Source organism: Erinaceus europaeus, chromosome 20, assembly GCF_950295315.1.
Source record: "Erinaceus europaeus chromosome 20, mEriEur2.1, whole genome shotgun sequence".
NCBI lineage: Eukaryota > Metazoa > Chordata > Mammalia > Eulipotyphla > Erinaceidae > Erinaceus > Erinaceus europaeus.
Genome location: NC_080181.1, coordinates 17,113,149 through 17,120,416, shown reverse-complemented (window position 1 = coordinate 17,120,416; position 7,268 = coordinate 17,113,149). Strand labels below are relative to the sequence as shown.

Genomic DNA, 7,268 nt, shown 5'->3' with positions numbered 1-7,268 from the left:
AGTTCTGGTGGTGGGAACTGTGTGGAGCTGTACCCCTCTTAGCCTATGGTTTTGTCAACGTTTCCTTTTTATAAATAAAAAATTTTTTTAAAAGAAAAAAGGAAACAATTAAGAAGATGACAGAAGTCCCTTTAATAATTATTTTAAATGCAATTAACCCTTTAATAGTACAAAAAAGAAAAAGAAAAGAAAGAAAAAAGGAGAAAGGAAGGAAGGGAGGAAGGAAGGGAGGGAGGAAGGAAGGAAGGAAGGAAGGAAGGAAGGAAGGAAGGAAGGAAGGAAGGAAGAGTTTTTAGGGAGTTGGGCAGTTTAAGCGCAGGTGGCGCAAAGCTCAAGGACCGGCACAATGATCCCAGTTTGAGCCCCAGGCTCCCCACCTGCAGGGGAGTCGCTTCACAAGCAGAGAAGCAGGTCTGCAGGTGTCTGTCTTTCTCTCCCCCTCTGTCTTCCCCTCCTCTCTCTGTTTCTGTCCTGTCCAACAACGACAGCATCAGTAACAACAATGATAACTACAACAATAAACCAACAAGGGCAACAAAAGGGAATGAATAAATAAATAAATAAATAAATATTTTTTTACAAAAGAATTTTTTATAAGCAAAGGAGTCCAGATCCACTCGAGGAAAGACTCTGTTGCAGTACCAGAAGCATGTGCTATTCCTCTTTCCACTAAGTTTTCCAAGGGATTCACAGTCATTTACCAGTCCACGTGTGCTCTGGTGGAAAAGCCATACTCACACCTTCCAGGGATTCATGGATATTGACTCTGAAGGGGTTCTATTACTAAGTACTGGTGATCCTGAGTGGTACTGAGGCACACTAGTTAAGAGCAGGTGTTCTGTGGGTGGAGAACCCTGGAGGGGTCCGATACTCAATGACACTTTTAGTTCAGGCTCATCTCACAGTGGACCCTGTGGGCCGCAGACTCTGTGCTGCCGGGCTTCTCACCCCAGTCCTCCTGGACTGTGGAAGGAGGTACATACATGCTCAGTAGCTCACAGAAACTCCACATCGGTTTCTCATCTGGTGGAGGGAAGGTTATTACAGTGAGAGAGGATAAATGGAAGCCACTAGTACTGCCTGGGCCTAGAAATAGTAAACCAAAGTAGCACAAGAGTTTTCAGAGGAGATTTGAAGACTACTGCTAGCTTTAAGGACTTGAAAGCTGCGGGTGTGGTGACTCCCACATCTCCGTTTAACCCATCTAAGCAGGAAACAGATGGATCTTGGAGAGTGACAATGACTTATCATAAACTTAGTCAGGTGGTGGCTCCAATTGCAATTGCTGTTCCAGATGTGGTTTTGTTGCTTGAGCAAATTAATACATCCCCTGGTGGCTGGGAAGCAGCTATTGAGCTGGTGTTTTTGCTCAATACCCAATACCTCTTCAGAAGGACCCCCAAAAGCAGTTATCTTTCAGCTGGCTAGGCCAATAGCATACCTTCACTGGCCCACTCTTCAAGTATACGGCACAGTTTAGCTCACAGGGCATCTGATACCCTTCCCCTCCTGCAGACACTAGGTGGTTGGTAACACTGGCAGCATGATGCCAACTGCATCTGGTGAGCAGGAAGGATGAACTGTTCTGAAATATATTGGTGTGACACTTGTGTGCCAGAAGATGTAATGAATCTAGCAAAATGTCAGGTATTGGGGGCTAGGGAGGAGGCAGTGATATGAGGCGAGTTGTTGCAGCCACACTTTCCTAGCAGTTAAAAAATGGAGGCCCGGAAGTTGGAAGGTAGCACAGCAGGTTAAGCGAAGGTGGCACAAAGTGCAAGGATCCCGGTTCAAGCCCCCAGCTCCCCACCTGCAGGGGAGTTGCTTCACAGGCGGTGAAGCAGATCTGCAGGTGTCTGTCTTTCTCTTCCCCTCTGTCTTCCCCTCCTCTCTCCATTTCTCTCTGTCCTATCCAACAATGACAATAATAATAACTACAACAATAGAACAACAAGGGCAACAAAAGGGAATAAATAAATAAAAATTAAAACGACAAGGATAATAAAAGGGAATAAATAAATAAATATTAAAGAGAGAGAGAGAGAGAAAATGTTTTTTAAAAAAATGGGAGGCCTCTCTGGATTCTGGAAGCAACTAGTATTCCTCCTTTGGGTATGGCTAGCCGAAACCACTTACCAAATGACCCTCCCAAATCTGCTAGTGTTGTGAGTAGGTCGCAGAATAAGAGAAGGTTCCCCAACGGGTTCAGGCTGCCATCAAAAGTAGTCTTGGTTCACCTGATCCAGTAGATCAGTTGCTGTTGACTACAGCATTTGGGAGGCCTTTCCAGGGAACTTAGGAATATAGGGAGCAAAGCCCTGACATCTTCTGTGAAAGTTGACCATGCTTTCAAGAAGCAGCTTTGACTGCTTCCTCGGTGTCTCCATTGAGACGACCAGTAAGTTACCACGCAGGTGACCTGAGCTAACTGGCTTGGGCTGCGTTTAGTCTGCATCACCAGTCAAATGTGCAAACCAACACTGTCTTAGCAAATCAAACAGAAAAGAGAGACAAGAAGTCAGGTCCAAACAAGTTTCAAATGCAAAGTGCTTGAGGAACTAGCCCAAGAGTCCAAAGCCCCTACTCCTCCTACTATCTTATTTATCCCCTACTATCTTATTTCTCTAGTTCTGCATCTGTGGCTACACAGAGAGTCAGCTGACCGAGGAAGAGAAAGCCCATCGTAGCCTACAGTTGGTTGTGCATGATGTACTAACACCACCAGCAGCTGTGTACCTGGTTGTTCATGCTGTCTGGAAGTAGAAATGGCCAGAGGTATGAGCCTAGATCAATTCACTAGCTATGGCAAATAGTTTGACGGAGTCATCAGAAAACTGGAAGGAACACAGCTGTCAAAGTAATGACAGGTCTGGGAAAGAGGTATGCAGCTCTACATCTGTGAATGAGCAAGGATGTGGAGATATTTGTGTTCTGCAGGCTCACTAAACGGTGACAGGTGGTTTTAGTAAGCAAGTACATAGAAGGCCACTCTTCAGACACCAGACGGCTTCTTTCCCTGACACTGCTAAGTGGGTTCGTGAACAAAGTTCCCATTGTGAGGGACAGAGCTTACTCATGGGTTTAGCAACATGGACTTTTACTCATAACAGCTCACCCAACTTCAGCTAATGCTGCATGCTCAATTTGTCAAAAGAAAATATCAACACTGGAGTCCTTTACCTAGCACTAGTTTTACCAAGATCCTCATGGGGAAAAAAAGCATGCTTAGTTCTTGCCAGAGCAGACTTTTACTTCTGACATAACTACCATTCAATGATTTATAAAATGCCTTATCGGCCATCACAGTATTCTATATAGAACTGCTTCTTATCAAGGGATTTACTTCACAGCAAATTAAGTGTGGTAATGGGCCCGGGCTCATGGGATTCCTGGGTTTTATTATGTTTTCCATTATCCTGAAACATCTAACTGGATAGCACAGTGGAACAGCCTTTGAAGACTTGATTATGACACTAAGTGCCACTACCTTGTGGGGCTGGGGAAAGGTTTGCTAGAAGATTATATAAGCTCTAAGTCAGCATTCAATGTATGGGGCTATGATTCATGAATCCAAGCATCACCAAGCAGAAATGCAAGTGGTTCCACTCTTACTCCCCTGCTCCACTGGGGGAAAAAAAAAAAAAGACGTTCACGTCCTGTCCCTTGGGCAATCATTTCTGCCTGTCTAGAAGCCTTAGTGCCAAAGAGAAGAGTGTTTCCACCAGGAGTCACAGCGACTGCTGCAGTGAACTGGATGACTGCCACCTAGCCACTTTGGGCTCCTCACCTCTCTGAATCAATAGACAAAGAAGAGGATTATTGCACTGGTGGGGATGATGGATCCTGATTACCAAAGAGAATTGGAGTTGCCATTACACAGTGGAGATGAGAAAAGGTATGTCTGGAGTACAGGAGCTCCCTTGAGGCCTCTTCGGGTACCCCAGGTCCCGTGATTACGGTCAATGGAAAAACTACACCGATGCGATTCAATCAGGATTGCTAATGGTCCAAACCTTTAGAAATGAAGGTCCGGGTCATTCTATCAGGAAAAGAAACGAGACCAGTCAGGTGCTTGCTGAAGACAAAAGGAACAGAGAGGATGGAGCAGAATGAGATAGTTATGCATACCAGCAATGGCACTGGTCAATTTTAGAAATAATTTCTTCCTCAACTTTATGAAACAATATATTTTATATTTTAATACAAACATATTTGTAATAATATAAATATACTTAGATGTAAATGTGTTTAATGCTGTTCCTTCTCTTATTGTGTTATTGTCTAGCACTGGATATACAGTGACAGTTAACTTAATTTCTCTGCATTTCAGATATGAGACAAAGAGGGTAAGCAACATCCAGGGACCTTGTGATCTCCTCGGGCAAAAGAGTTGGCATGTTTCTGGAGATCGCAAGGTAGATAGATACATCAGGCAGAAGTGTGGTTTGGAATGAATGGCTTTCACAGTGTGTCAGTTTGGTCAAGCAAAACAATCTCCAGTTGCTGAACAGAAGATTAATGCAGATGTTGGTGTAAAAACATTTTATGGATACAATTAGTGTTCATAGTCAGTTGACTAAGAGAGGCATATCTAGATTACCTGGGTAGGCCAGATTTAATCAGGTAAAGGGTCTTAAAAGAAGGGCTGAGGCTTCCCTGAGAGAAAGAGAAATTCTCCCTGCAGATACCAGCTTAGCCCGGGTCTGAGAGTCAGAATTTGCCCATCCCGAGAGCTTACCCTACAGACTCCAGATTTGCCAAGTTAATTCCACAATCACGTGTGTCAATTCCTTATCATAGGTCTTTTCATTTATACCCCCTACTTGTTCAGCTTCTCTGATTAAAATTTGACTGACAGAACTGGGGGTATGGGATTTTAAATCAGGTAGCAGCACTTAACCACGAGTAGCAAAATGGGTATAATCATCAAAATAGCTTTCAAGGTCTGCGGCCGTCAGTAATGCTTGAGCTGCAGGGATCTGTGATGATGGTTAAATGGCCACGGAGAAATAGAAAGCTAGCTATAGTGATACCCTGGTTTTAGAGTTTTTCCAAAGTGAGGACTGGCAAGGAGAAAACTGCAATCAGCCACCACAATGGAAATGCACAGCCCTTCATCCGTTTTGTAGATTGGGCAGATCCAGAGGCCATACATGAAATAGAGTCTGGATTAAAGTGTGCAAAAATCCTACAACATCACTAAAAATCTCCCTCTCTCTCTCTCCTCTCTCTCTCTCTCTCATACACACACACACACACACACACACACACACACACACACCACTTCCTCTAGTGCAAGGACATTTGTTGGGATGACTGTGTCCTGGGGAAAAGGGAATACCTTGATTTTCAAGGACCATTAGATAGAGAATTTGAGCTGACTCTGATACCAGGAAATTCATAATGTTACCATGAATATCTGATTAGAGTAGAGGTTTATGGAGGGCAAATGACAGATGGAGTTGGGTCCACACCTATCCACAGTGAACCCACAGAATCTGTCAAGCCATCCTGTGGTTTGTTGGCCTCTGGCAGAAGCCTTATATTGATTTCCTGGCTTGTTAAGTGAAGGTTATTAAGGTTGATCCTAATAATCCAGTAGGAGCCTCTGAAACTCACTTCCAATACACTTTATCACCAACAGTGATGCAACTGAGAGTTTTGCAGAGGTTACCATGACCGTCAAAGAAGCATAGCTGCATTGGGTGATAGCCCACCTCATCTCTCTCTCAAATGACCTACCACAGGCCTGTGAAGACCCAGGTCACAGACAGGTGAGGAGGCACTTGTGTAAACCAAAGAGCTGAAATCCCCAATTGCATCTGCAATGGCAGATGGAGTGTCTATACAGCATGATAGCAACCCAATTTGGAATGAAGCCATTAATCTAGAAGTGCATTCTCGACCCCCATCAGCAGGAAAGATTAAGCACAATCTGTATTTGCATAGTTAGGTCATCAGTACACTGGCACCATCCTTCTGGGGGCAATGTCAATTCTGCCATCACATAGTGCACAATGAACTTGCGCATCCTGACATTCTGAAGACCTTAACAGGGGTCCATATACACATGATTACAGCTGGCGAATTCAAGTAACAGATTTTCTCCATTAGTGCTTTTCAAACAATCTGACAAGGGTCAAGTTTCCACCACCCCCTCAGTTTATCACAGACTAACACATAAACCCCAGTAAAAATTAAATCGCTCAAAACCAAAACAAAATAACCAATGACATACAAAACCATCTTTAAATTATTAGATTCAACTGATATAAAACCACATTTCAATAAATGTGACAAGAAGAAAATAGACGCTATAGGAGAAGACTGAGTGCATGTCCTTAACAGGCTACACTGATTGTTGACATGAAAATCACTGCTACACTCAGAACTTTTTACCACTCTTCATTTACAACAAGAAGACAGAAGTTGTAAGTGAAGTATTGTTCCCTCCATATTAAATAATTTTAAGCATACTTTCTTCTTGCTTATAAAATTATGTTAACTAGGTTGGGTTGATGATAATCCTGCTGGCAAGAAATTATTTGTGTGTATATATACCATTTCTAGGATTGGTTTTAATTATGTAACACTTAGAGTGGGGAAACCAGTCTTAAAGAGGCACGTGGCCAGAAATAAAAGTAGAAATTTTAAAAGCATTTCAAGCAAACTCTGGGCATTTATTTTTAACTTTATCCAATATGAAACCAGTGATGCTGGACTTTGAAAATCACTCTTTAGCCCTTCACTAGCCAGTCCTAGTACTCTGTATTAGGAGATAGTACTTAGAGTATCTCTTAATATAGGAAATTGACCCATGACTTCACACACACAGAGGAGTCGACAAAGTAGCCTTAAGTTAAGAAAACATGTTCTAATGCATACACAGCTACCACTACCTACAACTCATTGTGGGAGTTCAGTAGACCAGATGGGTCTAACAAGATTAAATGAGACAACTCACTAATCAGGAGCTTAGATGCCACAATGATGTTACATTGCTATAAAATTTTCTGAAGGCTTACCTCTCAATGTCTTCATTTATTCATCATAGAAGAGCAACAAACAGTTCACAAGCTGGCACTGGTCCACAAAGAACACTTGGAGTAGCACTATTATAGAGCCTAGTGAGAGAAAATGAGAGCAAGAAATAAGTAGAAGAAAAAAAAAGTCCATGAAGATTCAGGCTCCTAGCCGACAGATGAAGTTTTTAGGAGTCTGGTGGTCTGGAGCAGGTTGAGACGTTTTCTCTAAGATAAACAAGTCCT

The 7,268-nt window shown here is 42.8% G+C and overlaps 1 long non-coding RNA gene across 1 annotated transcript in view; it reads right to left on the bottom strand.

The window, feature by feature from the left end:
- Positions 1-7,268, bottom strand: part of LOC132534999 (uncharacterized) — a 380,416-nt gene that overhangs the window by 205,971 nt on the left and 167,177 nt on the right. Inside the window, exon 2 of the long non-coding RNA XR_009546770.1 lies at positions 7,026-7,124. This is a non-coding gene — a long non-coding RNA (uncharacterized LOC132534999). The remainder of the gene's footprint in view (positions 1-7,025; positions 7,125-7,268) is intronic.